Source organism: Ctenopharyngodon idella, chromosome 24 (genome assembly GCF_019924925.1).
Source record: "Ctenopharyngodon idella isolate HZGC_01 chromosome 24, HZGC01, whole genome shotgun sequence".
Classification (NCBI taxonomy): Eukaryota; Metazoa; Chordata; class Actinopteri; order Cypriniformes; family Xenocyprididae; genus Ctenopharyngodon; species Ctenopharyngodon idella.
The window spans coordinates 7,679,967-7,703,680 of NC_067243.1; the positions used below are offsets into that span (position 1 = coordinate 7,679,967).

Here is a 23,714-nt window from a genome sequence, read left to right on the forward strand (position 1 = left end):
AGAGCTTAATAAAAGAGAGCCAGGGCCCAGGTTCAGGCTTCAGGTCTCAAACCTGCACCAAACAGTGCAGCACGCTATCATTAACATAAGGGTAATAAAACTAGCAGTGAAAAATACTGTCTTTAAATAATCAAAAATGGGAGTTTGCAGTAGAATGAAAACTAATCTGAAACTATAAATGTTAATACAAAGAAAATGTCTTGCTTTATATATATTTTTTAATATATATATTTATATATTTATTTTATGTATTCTGGTGCTAAAATAAAATAAAATAAAATAAAATAAAAAATATTTGACAGGTATAACAATCTGCAGTATTGTTATTGTTAACTAAAACTACAATTATGGCCTGTAATAAATGTTAATTCTGAGAAAATGTCTTTTTTTATATTAAATAATTTTGTATTTTCAACATTTAATTAATCAATTAAAATTAAACTTAATTCAGTTAATTAATCTCCCAAGTTTGATGTTTGGTGTATTCTGGTGCACAAATAAAATAAAATAAAATAAAATAAAATAAAATAAAATAAAATAAAATAAAACATTGGACAGATGTTTAATCAATGACAATTTGACTATATATATATATATATATATATATATATATATATATATAAATTCATTAACTGAAATAAAGCTGAAAAAATAAAATATAAATATTAAATAATAAACTTAAAAAACTAAAATGAAAATTAGAAATATTGCCCTTGGCAACTAACTGAAATAAAATTAATATAAATAAAAATGTAAAACTGAAATAAATATAAATTAAAGCTAAACAAAGAAAAATATAAAAACCCTGAAAAATAAAAATGAAAATAAAAAAGCGAATTCAAAATATTAATATATACTATATAAATAATACTAAAATAAAACCGGACACAATAATGAACCAGTGTGCAGCAAAGCAGTAACAATGAATAATAGTACCACTGTCTTTATGAAACAGACAAAACATGGAGAAAAATAATCTCCAGTCTCATTTAGTTGACCCAAAAGACCTCTAACAAAACTCTTGAACATATTTCAAAGACTCTATGCCGTGAACTTCGCAAACTTTAGAGAAACAGCGAGTATTTGTTGGGGGTCATCAGAGGCTGACACGAGATCTGAGCGAATCAATCCATGCCGATGAATCATAAATGCCCCAGAGTGATGCTACTTGCAATTTACTCAGCATGTACCGCACTGTGTTGTGATGCGAATTCGACAAATTAAACAAACTTTGAAGGTACTATTTTGAGAATGAAGCAGTTTCTGATAAAGTATGCGTCACCATGGGCAGATGGAACAGTTTGTGGTCGAAAACTAAGACTCTACTGCATCCAAGTGAAACTAAAATAAACTTTTTTATGCAACACTAAAACTTCACTGAAATTGACAACCAGTGCCAGGCAAAATAAAAACTATAATAAAGAATTTTTTATAATAACCCTGTGTGTTTGTGTAGACGCATGTGTTGTAAAGAGGGCTGTGGTATTTGGGTTGGAGAACGATGCTTGATTAAGCTTTTGTTGGTCTCTGTTTGAGGAGCCTCTCAACACCCAGAGGGGTTTGGTCCACTCATGCTCTCCCATCGAGAGCCTCTATTCATCCACACAGACCTTGGAAAAACCCAACAAGGCTGTTTCAGAATGAATAAACAAGGAATAATGATTAACCTACCCCTGGTCAGAGCTGAGAGTCCCTGTGCGGCCTTTTCAAAATTGAATGGGCAGTTCAAACTAAAAATTCTAGCATTATTTATTCACCCTCATGTTGTTCCTAATCTGTATGATAAAAAAAGATATTTTGAGGACTGTACTGGTCACTGTTTTTCATACAATTACAATTCAAAGCTTCCATGCACCTTTAAAGTTTTCATATGCACTATATTTCAAGTCTTCTGAAGACATACGATTGCTTTGTGTGAGAAACAGACTGAAATTGAAGTCATAAATCACTGAAACATCCAGTCTCGCATGTTAACAAAAGAAGTAGTGGCATTCGAATGATGAACAAATCAATAATTTGATTCAATCTTTTCAATGAATCCATTGATTTAATTCACAAAACCGATCAGAATGATTCGTTCACGAATCTGGCCTGTTTGGTTCTTGAACTAACTGACTCAATGATCTGGTCACAGTGGTTCACTGTCAATTCAGTGAGTTCAAGAATCAAATTAATCTGATTTGCAAACAAATCGTTCTTTTGAGTCAATCTTTACAATGAATTTTGATTTGATTCACAAAACCAGTCTGAAGGATTTGTTCGTGAATCTGACTGATTCTGACTCAGTGATCTGGTGAAAGTGGTTGACAGTGGAGTCAATGAGTTTGAGAACTGAATTAGACCAATTTGTGAATAATCTGTTGATTTAATTCACAAAACCGATCAGAATGATTCGTTCACAAACCTGGCCTGTTTGGTTCTTGAACTAACTGACTCAATGATCACAGTGACTCACTGTAAATTCAGTGAGCTCAAGAACCAAATTAATCTGATTTGCAAACAAATCGTTCTTTTGAGTCGATCTTTACAATGAATTTTGATTTGATTCACAAAACCGGTCTGAAGGATTTGTTCACGATCTGACTGATTCTGACTCAGTGATCTGGTGAAAGTGGTTGACAGTGGAGTCAATGAGTTTGAGAACTGAATTAGACCAATTTGTGAATAATCTGTTGATTCAATTCACAAAACCTGTCTGAGTGATTTGTTCACAAATCAGACCGATTTGGTTCTCAAACGAACTGACTCTAAGAACTGGTCACAGTAATTCATCGTCAGTGCGTTTGAGAATAAAATTAATCAGATTCTTGAATAAATCAATAATTTGAGACAGTCTTTTTAATGAATCCATTGATTTAATTCACAAAACCGATCAGAATGATTCGTTTATGAATCTGGCCTCTTTGGTTCTTGAACTAACTGACTCAATGATCTGGTCACAGTGGTTCACTGTCAATTCAGTGAGTTTGAGAACCAAATTAATCTGATTTGTGAACAAATCGTTCTTTTGAGTCGATCTTTACAATGAATTTTGATTTGATTCACAAAATCAGTCTGAATGATTTGTTCACGAATCTGACTGATTCTGACTCAATGATCTGGTGACAGTGGTTGACAGTGGAGTCAATGAGTTTGAGAACCAAATTAGTCCAAATTGTGAATAATCTGTTGATTCGATTTACAAAACCTGTCTGAATCAGATCGATTTAGTTCTCAAACTAACTGACTCAATGATCTGGTCACAGTGCTTCACAGTCAGTGTGTTTGAGAAACAAATTAATCAGATTCTTGAACAAATCATTCATTTGAGTCAATCTTTTCAATGAATCTTTTGATTCAATTCACAAAACCAGTCTAAATGATTAATTCATGAATCTGACCGATTTGGACTTAGCAGTTAACAATCTGGTCAGAGAGTTTATTCACGAATCAGTTTGATTTGTAAACAAATTCTGATTGAAGACTTAATGAGTCATATAGACAATATTTATGAGTCCTTTTTGAACATGAGAGTGCATTAATGATGACAGAATTAGCATTTTAGGGTGAGCTACCCCTTTAAATGTTAACTGTCATGTCTGTTTACCCTTACAAGAGCTTTGAATCTTTACATTTGCTCTGTTTTCTCATTTAGACAGCAAAATGGTGTGCATACTGATAACAAAAAGCATCTTTATTAAATATTACAATGGTCTTTTGTTTTGTGGTTCCTTGTGAAGGACAGTAAACAGGCCGCACTTGTGTAAATGAATATCAGATGTCACATTAACTTGAGATTACCTGTAAACGTTTGTTCATGTTCGGGGTAATGATGTGGGTCAGCCACGCTTGCGTTCGGGACTGTTTTCCTCAGATAATACACAAAAGCAGGTTAATGCCACAATGGGAATGAGCCGGGTATTAATCCATATAAACTCCACATCAGTGTCAGTGCTTAAAATGTCAAGCAAAGAGACAAATGAATGGAATTGAAATTAATTGCCTCTCAGGCAGAGAGCAATACAATCCCTCTCTCCTCAAATGACTCCTCACTGGAAAAGCCTCGGCTCCACATGAGCGGGATTATTGTACGCCGGGTGAATCAGAAATAGACTTTTATTTGTTTTATAAACAGTGCAGGCCAGGAATAGGCAGTGTAGGTGGCCGATTTCCAACTGAACTACGCCTCCTTTCCGAACTCTCCCTACATCAGACCATGATATTGATTCCCATACATACAACAAAAAAACCTTATTTGCTGAATAAATAACTAAAGAAACACTGCATCAAGTGCAGCGATGCAGTTCTGCTTAGGCTGGCAAGCTTAGGCTGTATCTTTCAATAAACGAAAGCGGTCACAAAACTCAAAGAAAAAATGGACGCAAAATTTAAGATATAGTGTTAAATGATTAATATACAGTCTTAAAAATGGGTTTTTGCAGAAATGCCATAGTAGAACAATTTTTGGTTCCCAAAAGAACCTTTCAGTGAACAGCTCTTTTATTAGTGTGAAGAACATTTTCATACTCCATAGAACCATTTTTCATTTTAAAGAACCTTTAGTGCAACAGAAAGTTTCCATGGATGTTTAAGGTTCTTCATGGAACAATCAATGCCAAAAAAGGACGTTTATTTTTAAAGTTGGGATGAAACAGAAATAGATCTTTTCTTCCCTATTGTCACGTGTATCTGAGTGAGACGGCTTCTCAAATAAGAAAAAATGTAGGGCGGAACTTGATTTTGTCAATATGGAATTTATTGGATGGTTGTTTTTTGCTATTGGTCGATCTCATGTGAGTGACAGGTTGCCCCGCCCTTGTGCCAGTAAACACGTCATCAGAGAAGAGAAGAGATGTTGCTGCAAGAGGCAGGGTAAGTTTTGATTAAAGATTATGAGTGAATTTAAAAAAAAATAATAATGATGTGAACATGTAACCCTTCCAATTCTACTGTGGCGCACTAACAAGGACGCAAGACCACAGCCTGTAGCATCAGTTGCTAGAGCGCTTCTTGAGGCCAGGGGAGTGAGGTTTAGCTGCCCAGCACTTTACAAGTTGGCCTCCATTACACTCACCCCCCTAAACCTCACTCCTATCTGGGTCACGGCACCAATGTGACTGGTTCTACTCGCAAGGATGTTAAAGACCGCAGTCTCTAACATCAGTCACTAGTGTGCCTCTTGAGGCCAGGGGAGTCAGGTTTACCTGCCCAGATCTTTACTAGCTGGCCTCCGTTTTACTCACCCCCCTAAAACCTTAGTCCCATCCGAGTCACAGCACTAACGTAACCCTTCCAATTCTACTTGCACCGCTCCGAGCAAGATTCAAACCACCATTTCTGGAATGGGAGGCGGGCGCACTAACAAGGATCGTAAGGCCACAGCCTGTAGAGTCAGTCACTAGTGCGCATCTTGAGGCCAGGGGAGTGAGGTTTACCTGCACAGCTCTTTACTAGCTGGCCTCCGTTACACAGAGATAAATCATTTATAATAAATACTGCAATATTTCATTAAGAAACAAGAATTGAACATTTTAATTTCATGATATTCATATACAATGCTACTCCAAAGTACCATTATGGCAGTGTCTGAAAACCATGGTATTACCATGGTCAAAACGCTACTATTTAGCTAGGAAAGGACAGTAATCCACAGACAGGAGCTCAAATGATGATTCATTCAGTTCAAACACCATAAATACTGCAGACTGCGACCTTAATGTTTATTTCTCCTATTTTTTTAGTACCGCATGAGCTGCTTGAGCTCAGTAAGAAAAATCTCCAAATATTCACCACCAGTTTGAGAACAACTTTAGAGCAGCTGCGTGTCCGCCACAGGAAGAACAGCAGAGATTCAGACACACCGCAGGAAACACAGTCTGTGGTGGAGCACAAGCTGCCTGAATCAGCAGCACAGGCTGAGATAGACGACCATAGAGACCAGTGGCGTTCCTGGAGGGAGAGACAGACAGGAGAATCTGGAGTGAGACTTATTACAGACTATTATGGAAGTCTCATACGATGAGAAGAAGGATGAAAATCTAGCTGTTGTGAACAGATCGAGTCAGAATTTAAGAGCTGTATCAGTATGATTCGTGCATGAATCAGCGAAAATATCTGACACAAAACAGTGATTCGTTGATGAGTTTTGGTCTGTTTCTCACACAAACTGATTTCAGAAAACTTTGAATACAGTCATATGGACCACTTTTACGATATTTTTTCTCTTCATAATTCAAATTCATTTCATAATTGACAAATTTTGCAAAATTGACAATGTTATTGAACTGAATGGAAACAACACTGAACTGATTCAAAGCAAATAACAACACTATTGTCTTCTGTAGTGGTGCTTATAGCTGAACTGGACTCATTTCATAATTGATTAACTTTACACAGTTATTGAACCAAACTGAATCAACACCGAACTGACTTGAGCTAAATAATGACACTATTCTTTGGAACAGCTGCTTAACAGCAGAATTGAATTCTGTTCACATCAGTGATCATTATTTCCTGTCAATCACTGAAGCTGCTTTGAAACAATCTGCATTGTATAAAGCGGTATACAAATAAAGATGACTGACTTGACTAAAAGTGGTGTTTTTTTTGCTGTTTTTGAGATTGACAGGCCCTTTTCTCATTCAATTTCATTACACTGAAAAGAACAGTTAGGATGTTCTTCAAATATTCACCTTTTGTTTTCCACAAAAGATATAAAATTAAATTTGGAACGGCATGAGGGTAAGTAAATGAACTTTCATTTGATGGTGAACTATCCCTTTAAACTCTCTAAAGAACTCACGCTGTCATATAGACTGGCAATGAAAAGATAAAGAGAGCTCATGCTCAGAAGTGAAGGTTAGCTGACGAATAGGAGCGCAATGATAATTGACATTTAACGTTGAAATGGCCGTAAATGCAGAGACATGCAGAGACTAATCACCGGCTTCAGTACCATCTGTGTCGTCATCCACAGGAAATGTCAGTGGCACTCAAGAGCGAAGCGGAGCGTTCGGCCCTGCCGGCCGCATATTCTGCTGCCATTCTCATTTCATTTAGTGCAACAAAACGTCACTTTGGTCTCCTATTTGCTCCCTCAAAGACATCTGACAAGAGAGAATGGCTCCATTCCAAACCCAATCGCGCTGCCTACCTACACAGCATTTTTAAGCACCACAGGCGAGCTCTAGACGTGAGGCCGCTCCAAATAGTTGGCAGCAAAATTATGCTGCCTTATAAGATCAATCGTTTTGGCCAATATCTAAGACAGTGCCGGATGTGTGCGTTTCTATTTTTAACTGCCACTTTATATTTCTTGTCTGCCTGAAATAATGCTAGTTAATTTAGAAATGTGAAAATTGGTCTGACTCAGTATTAGAACAGAAAAAAAATTATTATAAGTACATTTTATTACAAAAATAGTTCCATATAAATAAAAATAAATTATTTCTCCCCATATTTTTGTATGTGCTATGCATTTTCTGTGCTTGTAAGTTGATGAACGTCAAAAATGCCAGTACTGAATTCTACGGATCCTCTAAAGTGTCATTTATATATTTTTATTACAATTTGTATGTATATTATATTTTTATGATTTCATCAAAGAATACTGGAAAAAAGGAAAGAACGGTAGTGTGTGTGTGTGTGTGTATATATATATATATATATATATATATATATATATATATATATATATATATATATATATATAAAACAAGATCTTTGTTTCAAAATTCAGTGTCTCATTTTTGTTAGGATGCTACTACCTATGTAGACGGCATACAGCGAGGCAGAACACCAGGTTTTATCTGCAGGACTAGAAACCGTTGTGCCATCCAGTGTTAGAGTCCTCTCACAGGACAAGGGACCATGGATAGAAATATTCAGGGCGTAACAAAAACGGAGTCCCCACAGCATTATTTAAAAAAACCCTGAACCACAGAGCTGTAACAGAAAATGACTAACAGCAATGACCCTTCACAGTCACCTGATCTCTGTGTGTCGTATTCTCTCAGTACTCAGAAACACACACACACACACACACAGCAGTCTATGGACTCTCTAGTGTAGTGCACTAATGTACAGAAGGGTTTTATGCATGAACGCATTCAGACACTTAGCTACGTCCAGCATCATGACACACTGAACACGAGAGCCGCAGTGAAATACTCTCATGCTGAAAGTTCAAGAACTGGGCAGAACATAAAAACTAACTGAAACGCTTCAGCAAACGTCACGACAAACAACGTCCCTTCAAGGCAGAAATTTGATTCCAATGATCAGACAGAGATCTGATCGCACCTAAGTGTGCAAATCATAATTTAGGTTGCATTCATTTAAACATTTGCTTCATTTAACCAATTTTCAAAACAAATAAAAACATTTGTGTGTGTCCCTTTAAATGCAAATGAGCTGCTGCTCCCGGCCCCCTTTCCAGAAGCTTTAACAGCTCGCGCTTCGGTTGCTCAACAACAACAAAGCTGGAGAATCTCACGCAGCCAAAATGAGGATTGTCAGTAACGGTGTTCAGCCTTACATTGTTCAAACCACTGATGGAGAGACTCAGGAAGAAGTTACAACTTTTAGAATGAAACTGGACGTTTCTGAATGGTTAGTGGATAAATTTATGTAGTTGCTGTGGAGTTGATTCAATTCACCGACTAGCGTGTGTAATCCATCCTCGTTTTAAGAAACATAAATTTACATAAAATTACATCACATTAAAATTAAAATTACAAAATTACATCACATTAGTAGAATAAGCTGTTTTGTGGGTGAGTCATCGATAAGTAACACCGTTATATTTCTGTCAAACGCAACTTCTGTTTGTGCTAGCATAAAGTAACAGAGCGTATGGAGGCTAAGGGAAAGCACACGGAAAGTAAAGCTGCCTGAACAGAAGAAACACATTGTATTACTTAAATATACTTACATTTTCTTCATCTGCAGCTTTGACAAACAAAATGGCGGCGCTGTGGGTGGAAACGTGCAGATTAAGGGGTGGGATTATTATAATAAGATCCCCTTCCTACATCTGTAGGGGATCGAAATCTGAGTGGCTCATTTTTTTTTACACCCTTGCAGAGAAAGGCTTACCAAAACAAAGTTACTGGGTTGTCCTTTCTGGTTTGCTAGATGCACCGGGGACCCGATTATAGCACTTAAACATGGAAAAAGTCAGATTTTCATGACATGTCCCCTTTAAAATCCCCTCAGTAAAGAATGTTAATAGGGATTCGAAGTGAAGAAAAGGGGAGAAAAGGAATAAAAGTGCTCTTGTTTGAGAGGGAAATTAGAAAAACTAAAAATTTCAAGTGTAATAGAGCAAAATAATTCATAAATAAGCACAGGCTGTTGATTAAATCAGTAATAAAAAAGTGCACAGATGAAACCCAGCTCATGTATTTTACAGCAGTTTGGAGGCCAAATGCTTGTCATCATATTTTTAATTTATTACGCTGACTTCCACAGGCACACTGGACACAGGGCATTCTTTCATCTCTAAGGCAATAAGCATTTAAGCAGTTTGGTACAACAATGCACTAGCTGAAGAATACAAGATCAGCAGTGGCGTTTTGCCAAAACAGGCCACTTACAAGGCAGATGGAGCCTATTTCTTCTGAATGTGGCAGACAACTATTCACAAGTTATAATATATGATCTGAAAACCGACGCCATCATTACAGTTCATATCACTGTGTATCAAGTGCTGAGGAAGATCCAGGCTAAAGTTCAGATATGGTAATGTATGTTTCGTTTCCAACCAATCACAACAGATTGGGCTGGGTTTAGAGGAGGGGTTTAGAAAGATTTCAGACACAGTGAGATAAGAAGAGACGCTGCAATGTATATTATGAGAAAAATAAAGTGTTTTATGACCTTGGATGCGTGTAAACCTTGTTGTAGGAGACCTCTAAAACAACATTAGGAACATTAGGAACATAACACTTTAACAGTTTTAAGTTTTGTACAGCAGTAAGATGAAGTGTAAAATTCAGTCAAGTCTCTTCTGCCCAGCAAAGCTGCATTTATATGCTTAGAAATACAGAAAAAATGGTAATATTGTGAAAAAATATTATGATTTAAAATAACTTTTTTCTATTTTAATATATTTTAAAATGTAATTTATTTCTGTGATGAAAAGCTGAATTTTCAGCAGCCATATATATGTGTGTGTGTGTGTATATATATATATATATATATATATATATGAAATATTATATTTAAAACATTATATATATAAAATATATAAAATAAAAAACAAAAGTAAAATATAACAAATATAATTAAATAAATAAATATATAATTTTGCCAATATTTTTTTTATTTTAACATATAATTATTCAACACTTGTCGGCCCCCAGTGTCCTATGCTAAGACACTTATGTTCAGGTCACAAACCTGAAGAAGAATAGAATCTTCTCTTGAGGGTCGGCTAAATTTATTTCCATGACTTTCACTTGTTCTGACTGTAGAACGGTGCCATGAACCTATTACAAGGACAATCCCCTTGGAGTAACCTGGGGTTAAGAGCCTTGCTCAACAGCACAATGGTAATGGCTCATGGTTTGCTTCTTGGGGAGAACAAACTAGCAACCATCCAGTTACCAGCACTGAGCCTTAAAGGCACAATATGTAGTTTTCGCCTCTAGAGGTCGCTTATTCAAAACAAAGGCATAGCTTGATGACGCCTTGATTTTGCGGAATCATGGGAGGTGTTGTCTTCACGTCTACAGTCGGTGGAAAAGAATTCAACGGAAATCATATTCATGGATGAGCTAATGTATTAAAGATTTATTAACATTACTGTAGTATGAAGCAGGGTGGGGCTGAAAGCCGTTAGAGCAGAATGAGGCTGCTGGAGCAATTGCTAATGAGAAACAAGCATGATATGTAAAATAAAATGAATTACCTACCAATACCATACAGTAAATCTACTGAAAAGTAAATCTAATAACTAGGTGAGTAAAAACAACAACAACAACAACAAAAATACTTGTGGGCAAGTGCTTCTAAGATCATGTTTCCAAGTTCATAGTGATAAAACAAAACAAAACAAAACAAGACATATAAGTGCCAATGGGATGAATGGGAATGCTTTCTCGGATAGCTTTCTCCAGGTATATCAGAACTCCTATTTTGCACAGTCCATTTAAAAGCAGAAACATTTTTCCATTATACTAGAGCATGCAGTGTAAACTGTTACTCTCACTATCAAATGCTCTTACATATTAAATTCGCCGCTCACCTCATTTAACGTCGGGTAATTGAGAAAATGTATTCAACAGCACGAAACCAGGGTTCCTGAGCCCCACTCCAGAAGCGGAGACATGAGCGTCGTGCCATGGTGTCAAACTACATTACACCACTTGATACACATAACAGTCGCTGTAGAGCGGATAAATATCACTGATCAGCCCACAGATGTGCAAATGTGTCAGAGGGGTTAAAAACACGATTGTTTTGGAAGGAAACCAAAGCTCAGCTGTCTACACAATACACTGTCACAGGAAAAATCTGCAGACTCAATTCACAGTTTTTATAAATTCAGTCTTATATCATGTAATGCATTCTGTTTCTGCAGCCCCGCCCATAGTGAAACCTCATTGGTCCAAAATCCTGCTCCACATAGCCTCACTGATTAATACACTTTGAGGCACCAGGCAATACATTTACTTTGTTCATGCATTATTATATAATTTTCTTTCTTATATGTATGGGTCAATGATGTGACGGGTCATTTGTTTGTCCAAAGGCCTTAATAATAATTAAAAACAAAGATTTGACATTCAAAGTATGTAAGGTAGCACAACTACTTCAACTTTTATTGAATCCAAAAGGTTTTAATTATATTTTGCTACATATAAAATTGAGCATTGATTATATATATATATATATATATATATATATATATATATATATATATATATATATGTATAGATCGATAGATAGATAGATGAACAAAATTTTAAATAAAAAAGGAAAAATGAAATAAAAGTGCTACATCTGTCATACAGCACTATTGTTTCTGTGTGATGCGTCGCCCCCTGCACATTAATAATAAATGTCCGCATATTGTGAATTAATTTGATAAACTTAGCTAGTAACCTAGCTTTCTTGGTAGCCTTCAGTAAATTAACTTCTCTAAGAAAATGGTTCATAAAACATCAGTTGACCATGTTTACTTTCATATTTCCTTATTGAAAAAAAAAAAAATCAAGATATAGTTCACCCAAAAATTAAAATTCAGTCATCATTTACTCAACCTCATGGTCCAAAAGTTTGTGTAATAAATTCTTAAAAATCAAATAAATTATTTCTTTCTGAATCTACTTTTTGTAATGTCAATTTGATACTTTACACAATAATGACTTCAAATGATCTTTTGGGCATAGTTTCTCAGCCAAATTTGATGTACGATAAATTTGCGATTAATTAGATTAATTAATCGCCACATCATGTAATTAATTAGATTAAAAAATGTAATCGCTTCCCAGCCCTAATACATATATAATACATATAATATATATATATATATATATATATATATATACACACACACACACACACACACACACACATTTTATACTCTTTGAAGCCTTAAGAAATATTAGTATTAGACCAATATTATGCATGCAATACAGTGCACAGCATAAATGAGTACACCCCCTCTGAACAAATACAAAAGATGTATTTTCTTGATCACTAATACAATTCATGGAAAGATGGCAAAACTAAAATGTATTAAACATATACATAATAAAAACTGAGAAATATATGTCATTAATAGCCATAAAATAAGTAAATTAGCCAATTCTGTTTAAATTAAGGATTGCAGAAATGAGTACACCCTAGATTTAATTCAACAAATGTATAATATTCTAGTACTTAGTATGCCCTCCATAATTTTGAATATACTGCTCTGACACTTCTTGGTTCATGACAAATTGTCACATCTGTCCTGTTTAACTCCTGGATGATGAGCTCCTTAAATGCCCTGATCTTTAATGGGGAGTGTTGCTCAACTCGTCTCTACAGAATCCCCCACAGGCGCTCAAGAGTGTTAAGATTGAGTGCAATACATGTCCACAGAAGGTTTTTCACCTTGGGAGAATGCATATCCTCATTGTCATGTTGAAAAAATGCCCAGCAATGCAGGGAATGAGGAAAGGGTAACATCTTCTGTTTCAAGTTTGTGTATTAAATTACACAGTGGTGTGGGAATTCATGACAGCATTGATAAAGCACAACTCCCTCACACCTTCAGCACTCATACATCCCTATATAAGAGCTTTACTACCACTGAACTTTACTGTGGGAACCAGGCACTTCTCACTGTACTCCTCCTCTAGAAACACCAGAACAGATTTTGTTAGATCCAAAATGATTGATTTGGTCTCATGAGACCAGAGTATTGATTCCCAGAATCTATATTTTGTAAATATGGGCTTTGGAAATGGCTAACTGACTTTATTGTGCTTTGGCTACAGCAGGTAGTTCCAGTGAGAAAAACAACCATGCATGTCATTTCTGCAGGCTGCATCTTACTCTGTGAGATAAACAGTCAATCTTTTTATAGCTTTTGCTGGCTCTGAGACACTCGCTTGGTATTTCTCCTGCTCTTTGTCTAGCAAAAAAATCCCTCATTACTAAATGAAAGCTTAAATTAAGGCCTGATTATTTCAGGGGCCTTGTCACAAGTCCATTGTTTTTGAATTTCTGTGTTACTTTTGCTATATTTTCACACTTAAAACAATGATTTGGTAAGCCTCTTGTACCTTTTGTGCTAAGAAATAAGTCTCCTGACAGTTCTCTCTCAAGTGGTTCCATTGTTGTCAGCATTAAGTCCGAGAATGATTCAGTGGGCTATATAACACTTTTAATTGTCAAGAAATTACTTTTCTTTAAATGTTTTGGTTCAACATGCTTACCTGTTGATCAAACATTGCCTTAAACTTACTCCAGAAAAATTTTATTTCATTTTATTTAGTAACTTTTAGGAGGGTGTACTCATTTTTGCTACACAACATTTTATCACGTTGATAAGAAAATCTTCTTTTCCTGAATAATTTTGACATGCTTCTTTGGTAATTGATTAAGCAGACTTGCTGGAACATTATATCTCTAAAGAACCCTAACATGTCTTCTAAGTAATTGAGTAATTGCTGAATTTCAGCAGTTTCAGAGGGGGTGTACTCTTTTATGCTGTGCACTGTATGTCAAAAAACAGATATTTTCCTATTGTATATATATTGTACTGTATGTTGTCAATCTAAAATAAAAAACACCCTAAATATAAATATATATTATATAGATTTATTATTCCTATATACCTAAATATAGAAATATAAATACATATTGTGATGTTATGTATCAGAATTTTGTTACTCCAGCTTTGAAATTTAATGAAAAAAACTTGATTTTGTTATTGAGATATTTTGACATATTCACAGGGACACAGAATGACTGATTCACCGCAGCCGCTGGCTTTATGAACACCGGCACAAACACAGACACGCAGAGCAGAGGAGGCTTTTCCAGTGTATTATTTTTCAGTGTGTATCTGTGCATTCAAAAGCAGCAGTCTAGTCCTTCAGAGCACATACATGCATGCGTCTGTATCCACCCACATTTCTTTGTCTATAATACAACGGGAGCTCTCGAAGCCGCGTGAGAACATGATCAGATGAATACAGAGGCACTTATCAGTCAACAAAGAAAAAACATGCTGCCTTATTCGGCGCTCAAACAGAGACGGATGTTTTTAACCTCAAGGTTTTTCTCCTCTCCTGAATGATGACAGACCTCAAGAAGTGAGCCAAACACTGACAATGTTTTGTGTTCAGCATTTGCATAACAATTCCTGACCTTTCGCTGACATTTAATCGTGACCACAAATTTCTAATCAGCCCTTAATAATGAGAGCGGCGATGAGGCACTCTGACAGACCTGCCGCACCGCAGCAATCTGCGCGGATTTCAGGGATATGAGCACAAAGGTTATCCTGCGAAAATACCACTGGAAAGTTCCCCCACAGAGACGCTGTTATGATCCACACGCTTGCCGCTAAAATTAAAAAGCTGCCAGCGACTCATTAAAGAGTGAAGATATCACACTTAAATAGTGTTCGTGCTGACTCTTCTCTCCCTAAAGGAAGCGTATGTGTGCACACAAATAAAAACACACTGTCCTTTACTTGGGGCAAACCTCTTCTCCTGTAAATATTTAAGCCTGAGACCATCACAGCATGGCCTATTCTGGACTTAGTTAAGCAAATACAATTAAAGGTGCAGTAAGCGATTTCTAAGAAACACTGTTGTTATTTAAAATCAACCCTAACAAACACACCTCTCCCTTCATTGCTCCGCCCCCAAAATGCACAAACACACAATGCAAGAGTGGATGTGTCTTTATCATAGCTGAAGCAAAGCAAAATAATGCTTCACGGAAAAAAGAGCGAAGATGATGAATGAACGACAAGGAAGAACAAAAATTATATACAAGCAAGAGTTGGTTGTTAGTCAATAGCAGCAGCACAGCAACTCCAGACAAACAAACAATGACACTAAAAACTGTCCTGTTACAACAACAGCATATCTTGATTCTGTAAAACAGCAAAACCAATGTTACTCGCGTATGGAGCAGAAACACAACCTTCCCACTTCTGTCCCTCCAATGCTGGAAAGCTTTTCTAATACTAACGCGGGTCCCAAAGCTCTTGCCTGATCATAACCAATGATATTCAGTGATAAACAGTGATTTTATTTTTTTTTTTTTGTAATGTCTCTCAGCCATCTCTCTTTCTACAGTCTTTCTTCAAATCTCCCTCTTGCTCACTCTTTCTCCTCTCCCCTCATGAGTGGACACGCCCCCTACTACTGATTGGCTACAAGTGTGTTGTGCTGCTCAGGCCAGTCCACTTTCAACAGCGTTTCTCAGAAATCGCTTACTGCACCTTTAACTCTAAATTAGTAAGCAACAAAAATGAACAGGTCTTGAGTAAGTGAAGTTTGAAGTAAATGTGGCTTGTTATGCACTTTATTGACTGATACAGCAGCTAAAAACAGTTTTTGGACAAATTTAAGCCACTGTTGTTTACTACATTTTGGGCATTCTACACTTTTAGTATCATGTTTTTTTCTCTATAATAGAAAAAAAATATTTTTCATTATAATAATTTATAATGTTAGTTAAGATTTTTGTACCGAAAATTGTAATAATTAAATTAGGGAGACACAATATTTTATTTATTCATTGTGAAATAATAAAATAAAATAAAATAGATTGTGAAAGCTAAGGGCATAAATTTGATTTATTTTCATATTTATGTAATTCCAAATGTATTTGACCATACATACATTTACATGGCATAAATATAATGAAATTTAGTGAGTGAAAACACAAAATATTGTGGAAAGATAAAAATTTCAAAATTTTAAATAAAATTAAATTTAAAAAAATAATATGTATATAAATATTTATATATTTTATAAAATTAAAATAAATGTAGTTTGTGAAGACAAAGCCTTCATATATTTACTTAATTTTCATATTCATGCAATTCCATGATATCATTATATGTCTCATATGTATTTGGCCATTATAAGTAACCATAAATGTACATAAAGCATCAAACTAGCTCAGTTAAGTGAAGTTTATGCTTAATTTTTATTTTTTAAATTGTGCATACTCATTTCCTATATTTTTACATTTGGTTTACCTTTGCTGTCATCTAAGTTGTATATATTACGTTATTCTTAAAAAAAAACTATATATATATATATAGCTTGAACATTTCATTCATTAATACAGTTTATTCACTAAAGTTCAAAAAATGGTAATAAAATATGACAAGATCTCAGAGCCAGAATTTTTAAACTGGTGCATAATTAAGGAGTTGCTAGTTAAGCAAATACAATTAACTCTAAATTAACAAGCCAGAAAAATGAACAGGCCCTGAGTAATAGTGTTATCGACACCACAGAAGTAAATCTGGCTCGTTTTCGGCGTGGGAGCTAAATACAAACATCTCCTGCAGCCAAACTAGCGGAGACAATACACCAGGAACTCTGGGATTTAGGACACACGCAGCTTCCAAATCCCGTCCGTACACACCTCTTTTGCTGCGCTGCAGTCGACCGTTTACGCATGCAGGTGGTGCGGCGTGTAGCGAAAGGCCAGTTTGATTTGGTGTTTACAGATGGCGCTTTTATCCCTTCCGGCCCGGATGGACCGTCGTGTCGTGTTGCGGGTTTGAATAACATCCTACTAATAAACCCGTCTGATTTTTTCCCCAACACGTGGTCTTTACCAGTGAGATGAGGAGAAAACATGAAAAAGAATATTTTCTCTTGTGACACTTGAAGGAAGAGAAGCGTTTGAAGAATTGGACCGGAGCGTTGGAACAGGTTTGATGAAAGAGACTTGGACGTGTTTAGCGCACACCTACACTTAATCATGTGCATATTTTAGTCCCATATTGTCCTTGCTTGAACTACATGTTTTCTGACATAGTGTGCACTACAGACTACATCAAGAGCATGTAATATGTACTAGGGCATGGATGACTACACATTATAGTAGTCGACTAGTCATGCAGAAAATAGATGACTAGTAGGCGAGTCAATGTTTGCCTTATGTAAATGAGACATCGTGCAGCATCAGCAGTCTTACGGCCCTGAAAGCCAAGTGGTTGACTTTTAACATGCTTTGTGAATGCAAAACACTCGAATTTCACCTTTTTGTGTAATTCCAAGTGTATATAGCCATTAGAAGTTACCATAAATGTACATAAAGTGAGTGAAAATACAAAAAAACCTTTCAAAATCAACGTTCATGGTGATTTTTCCACCATGTAAAAAAAAAGGATGTGTTTTTTGAATGTATAATGCTCAAACTTTACTTCAAAATGGAAAGATAATGGTAAAAAAAATGAATAGGGGTGAATTTAGGTTGATTGGGACACTTTTTCCCATTCATCTCAATGGAAAAAGGTGTCCCCATCAACCTGAATTCACCCCTAAATAAAATAAAATAAAATGTGTGAACGCAAAATGTTCAAATGTTACTTCAAAGAGCCAAGATCATAGTGATTTCCTAACAGATTCTGTGAAAACGTCTTATTTTAAGTAATTTTGGTTCTCAATTAAATTTATCTTGTGTAAAGGATGTTATATTTTCCTGAAAAATACTGACCACTATGGTACAAAATCAATAAATTTCACTCTCATCTCACCTATCAGCCTTCTGAAATACAAGCCCATTTTATCAGTCAATTAGTTTTTAAAAAACACCTCCTCTGTGAAATAAATATTCCTTCATTAAGGTCGGATAAGCACATGATCGCACCCTGAGAAGCAAAACAGCCTTACAATGTTTCAAGCTCATTTTGATTCATGGGCCATGACATTTGTCACATAAGAGTTTTAGCTTCACCTTCAGCACTGTACCTTAAAATAACTTTAAATAACCAATTTAATTATCAGCATCGCTGGTTAGTTCAGTTCGCTGATCTCTGAGAAGGCGGATTAGTGGAAAATGTGCGTATAATATCAGCAAGACAGTTAGAGCATATCTGCAGGGAGAATATTCGTATATATAGGTTATGTAAATATAGCCTGTTTTACAGCAGATACACACAGACTGTGAAAGTGACTCAAGGGGCAGGGAATCTCATTATATGTGCGTTGGAAGACAAAGCTTAACTCACAGGAAGTGTGAATAGTGTGAGACAGAAGTTGCCGGTGCTGCTCCTCTGTGCGGTGAATCATAACACTGGTCTCAAACCTGGTGTGCGTCTGTTCGTGCCGAGTCAGTCAAAACACTCTCAAAGGCCCCCTGTATTACATACAATGATGAAAAAAGTAAATTGATATCCAAAATTAAATATTATATGAACTTTACTGAGTGATACAGCACCTAAAAACAGTTTCAGCACAAATGCGTGTGTATGTACACTATGTATGTGTGTGTGTGTGTATATATACAGGTGCTGGTCATATAATTAGAATATCATCAAAAGTTGATTTATTTCACTAATTCCAAACTTGTATATTATATTCATTCATTACACACAGACTGATATATTTCAAATGTTTATTTCTTTTAATTTTGATGATTATAACTGACAACTAAGGAAAATCGCAAATTCAGTATCTTGCCTTTTGCATGAAATGGTGCAAAAGGCATGAAAACAACTAATATTGTGTGAAAACTGAATGGAGATAATGGAGTGATTAAGAGCACAGCAGAACTCGGTTATTAATGAAAGTTCCTGTCAAAAAAATTAATTGTATTAAAAGAGCAGCTATAAAAAAGCCAGTGTTGAGCAGCAAACAGGTATTTGAAGCTGCTGGTGTCTCTGGAGTCTCAAGAAGCTCTCCATGCAGGCTGGCAGTTGTGCGTAAAGATGCATTTTAGCCACCCCTAACCAAACCTCACAAAGAGAAACATTTACAGTGGGTGTAGAAATACATGAAGGCTCATTTTTAAATAGTTTTATTCTCTGACGAATGCCGTACAACAATGGATGGTCTAAATGGATGGATTTCTGGATGGTTGGTGAATGGCCACCACATTCCAACAAGACTGCGACGTCAGCAGGGAGCTGGCGGGTGATGATTTGGGCTGGAATATTGGGAAGTGAGATGGAAGGTCCCTTTAGGGTCTCTGAGGGTGTCAAAATGACTTTATCAAGATATGTGGAGTTTATAACTGGCCATTTTCAGCTATGGTATAAAAAGAAGGATAGTGCCTTCTGAAATACAATGCACTATGCACTATCCCATGCTGCAAAACAACAACACAGCAATAAAACTGTTTGAAATTGTATTTCTACACCCACTGTAAATGTTTCTCTTTGTGAGCTTTGGTTAAGCCTTTATCTGACCAAGTTCTGCTGTGCTCTTAATCACTCGCAAATCTTATGATAGTTCAATAATCTCCATTCAGTTTTCACACAATATTAGTTGTTTTCATGCCTTTTGCACAACATTGCACCATTTCATGCTTTTCATCTTCAGAAAGATCTTTCTTCCTCCCCATATTGCATGAGAACTGTGACTTGTGGAACAACCTCTTTAAGTAGGGTTTCCATTTACCTAAGTACCTGGCAAACTATTTTGTCTGAGATCGATACCAGTTATCTAAAAAGACATGGATAAATAAACAAACAAACACTTTCTTAGAAAAACTAAAATCTGAATGTTTATTGTACTGAAATTCTACTGATACGTCACTTGCATAGTAATTTGAAACACAGTGTATATATATACTGGCCACTTTATTAAGTACAAGTTGGACCCCCTTATATATATATATATATATATATATTGGTGCATCCCTAAATGCTCTCAGTGTTGAAACTCTTTTTGCAGTTCAGATAATGCAAACGACTACAATCCAGGGCTACAGTGATGAGGGCAGATGTGAGAGAATGTGAATGTAGAGTGACTCTGCTGTCGTGTTTCCAGGCAGCTGTGTGCTGTACAGCTGGATTTGGAGAGATACCTGTCCTCTCCGAGCATGCAGCTCCAGCAGCCGGGCCGATGCGATCTGAACCCCTGTCTGATCCTTAGTCCGCACGACTACTGTGTGAAGAGCTCCAGGACACCTGTCTGCTCTCATCTACACTCCATCTCTGACCGTGTTTGGGAAGGAAAAACTGCTGTTATGGGTTTCAGAAAAAGGCTTTCACATCCTATACAATAAACTCTACATGAGAAAATTCAACACAAATTTGTACACTGAAAATAGGTGTTTTTGTGATCACTGTAAAGGAAAAAACTGCTGAACTGTGTTTTGCAGTGTTGCAGTACAAATGTAATCATTTGGATGTGGTATAAGTGCAGTTTTTACCACAGTTGTAGTTACTGCAATTATATTAACTGCTAATATAATTTTTAATGTAACAAACAACAAATTATCACTCATTTTATACAATTATCACTTTTTGTTTAATAATACTTAAGCAGAAACATGACATAGACCTACCCTCCCTGTTGAAAAAAAACAGCATGCTGGTAGTTATGTTTTGAAGTATGGAAGCTGATTCGAGCTGGTTTATGCTGGTCCTTAGCAGGTCATGAGCTGGTTTAAGCTGATCAAGTGCTGGTCCAAACCTGGAGCTAGTTGCGTAGGACCAGCTTAAACCAGCTCATGACCAGCTAAGGACCAGCATAACCAGCTCAAACCAGCTTCCATTCTTCAAAACATACCTAACCAGCATATGTGCTGGTTTTCACTGAGACGTCTATAATCAGTGCATTAGCAAAGTGCAATATTTGTATAGACATCTTTAAAAGAATGGATTAACATATATTCAGAACGATAAATATGAGAAAAACACCTGCTGAATGTCATTTTAACAACAAACGAACATTTTAGCAAGTAGCTTTACATAGCTAGGCTATATTTGCAACATTAGTAGGCTAACACGTTTTAACATCATATATTTGTATAAAACAACGCTGAACATGTAAAAAAAATAATAATAATAATAATATATATATATATATATATATATATGATCATATTTCACAAAACATTTCTGCTGACAGTTTATATGTCTGGGAATGATTTAGCGACTAATTGCAGTTGAGCGAATGACCTAAAAATGCTAATCTTTAAGACGAAAATATAGCATATGTTATTTCATATGCAATTATTACTGTACATGTTTGACTCATGAAATGTCTGAAACATGTAGGCTACAACATCTTAAAGGGGATATGTAGAAACACTTATTATTATTAGATACCGGTGGCCGTTGGACGGCAGCAACTTGTTGCTCGTGCTCGCCTCGCACTCATACTCGTGCACACGTAACGTACAAGAGATTCAATGCCCCGATATGCTCAATCACGGGCAACGGCTATGTTCTTTTTCGTTCTTTGCAGCAAAAAGAAGTTGGAAATACCTTTTCAGCGATACATTCAGAAGCCGTCCACACCGCTGAGAGTAGCGCGATTTCCTCTCAATAACAAAATACAGCAAAGATGACGGCGGTGAAAAAACAGCCGTTGAAAAAGTACGTTATCTGAGCGATGTGGATATGTTTGCACCAGCTCTGCAATCATCATGCCTGACAGATGAGGTAATTAAAATTGCACGGTTATGTTTGATTATATTTAATGTTTGAGACTTTATACAGATCTGGCTGAGACTATAGTTTGAATTAATCCCTTTTCTTTGCATGACACATTGACATTACAGTACAGAATAGCTCTTTCTGCATTAATGTGTCATAGAACGGATAAGAGGCTCACGGGAGCGTGCGTAAAACGTCACATCCATTTGATTTTCCCGGCAAAAACGTCCCGAATCCTTTACATAAAAATCAGTCTACAGGCTTTCATAAACAACCTAAGAGGTCGGGGGAGGTCTCGTTTTTTAAGTTTCGTTACAAGCCGTTCACACATAGGCAATAAAATACATGACAAATAAAAAAAATAATACATGACAATTCTTACCTGTGTTATAGCCTATAGCCACTGCGCTAGGCTACATGTTTCTCGTAGTTTGTTTTTCGTGGTTAATCGAAAACATTTGTGAATTTCGTTGGTTTTAAACTATGACTGGAGGTCTGTGTAAATCATCATCCACTCTAATTAAGCCTTAAATTGAATTCAGTAGCACACAAGAGCTTTTCTTTGCCAAGGGCTATTCTAGACTGACCAACTCTACTGAATGAGGAAATTGTGTTTATTTCATTTAATCTGGACGATGCGACTGAATGTTGAGAGGAATTTCTCCAGCAATCTTTACCATCACATTTCTCATTTCCGCACCACCTTGAACTTGACTTTGGGACACAGGCAACGTTGTTCACACAAACATCAGCAGTTTATTCCAAACATAATTGCTGGTCAAAGGTTAACATTACCCAGCAACCACACATACATCACCAGCTTGATGTAGCAGTGTTTTGGAACATGGTTTTTAGTTGGTCCAAGCTGGTTAAAGACAGTTGACCTGCCGGATCAGGATCTGTTTCAGTAATTGCACCATTTTTTTGACCAGCAACAAATCAGCTTCTATGTGCATTTTTTCATTTTAAATTTAAAGTTTTATTATTTTTTGTCTTTGTCATTTTTATTTGTTTTTTATGTTTATATAGTTTTAAATCAAGATTTGTTGTTTTTCTTTTATTTGGGTCATTTTCTTTCACAGCTCCTCCTATAGTGAGCACTCTCTCTTTCTCACTTTGCCAAGAAAAAGTTTAGACGAGCGGCTTTTATGTTTCTTTCTTTTCATAAACCCTCTGAGAGAAACTAGCTAAAAAGATGTGCAGTGAATCGTCTTCACTAACAACAAAAGGATAAAAAAGCCACCAGAAAATCCATTTTAAAGTCTTAAAAAGACTGACAAATGTGTTCCCTGGATGGCTATATTATGTCTGCCGTTCGCTGGCCACTTTTTGCCTCAGTGGAAATCATTGCCATTCGCCTATTAAAAGACAGGTTCATTTTGTCAAGTCTGCTAAATGTTCACATTTAAGTCTTCAATTTTCTGTCATTATCAGTCTATTCCCTGATGGAAAATCCAACTGAAACGAGCTTCTTAGGATATCTTGTTTGGTGCTTAGCTGGTCCAAGCTGGTTAGTTGGCTGATTAGCTGAACTGCTACTAATTATTTGTTTTTACCTTTTTGACCTTGGTGGGAACATCCGCCAGATTTCCACCTTCAGTGTGGTATCAAAAAAGTAAATGTTATTAGATATGGGGGGAAATGTAAT

The 23,714-nt window shown here is 36.1% G+C and overlaps 1 protein-coding gene across 3 annotated transcripts in view; it reads right to left on the reverse strand.

Moving 5' to 3' along the window:
• Window positions 1–20,628, reverse strand: part of lingo1a (leucine rich repeat and Ig domain containing 1a) — a 121,984-nt gene extending 101,356 nt beyond the window's left edge. For 2 of the 3 annotated variants that reach the window (XM_051885288.1, XM_051885284.1), the window contains exons 1-2: window positions 20,488–20,627; window positions 18,689–18,816 (exon numbers count right to left, since the gene is read on the reverse strand). The gene's annotated coding sequence lies outside the window, so the exon portion shown is untranslated. Of the gene's footprint in view, window positions 1–18,688; window positions 18,817–20,487 lie in introns of all 3 variants that reach the window. The other variant, XM_051885287.1, reaches the window with a different exon arrangement.
• Between the last annotated feature and the right edge of the window lie 3,086 nt (window positions 20,629–23,714).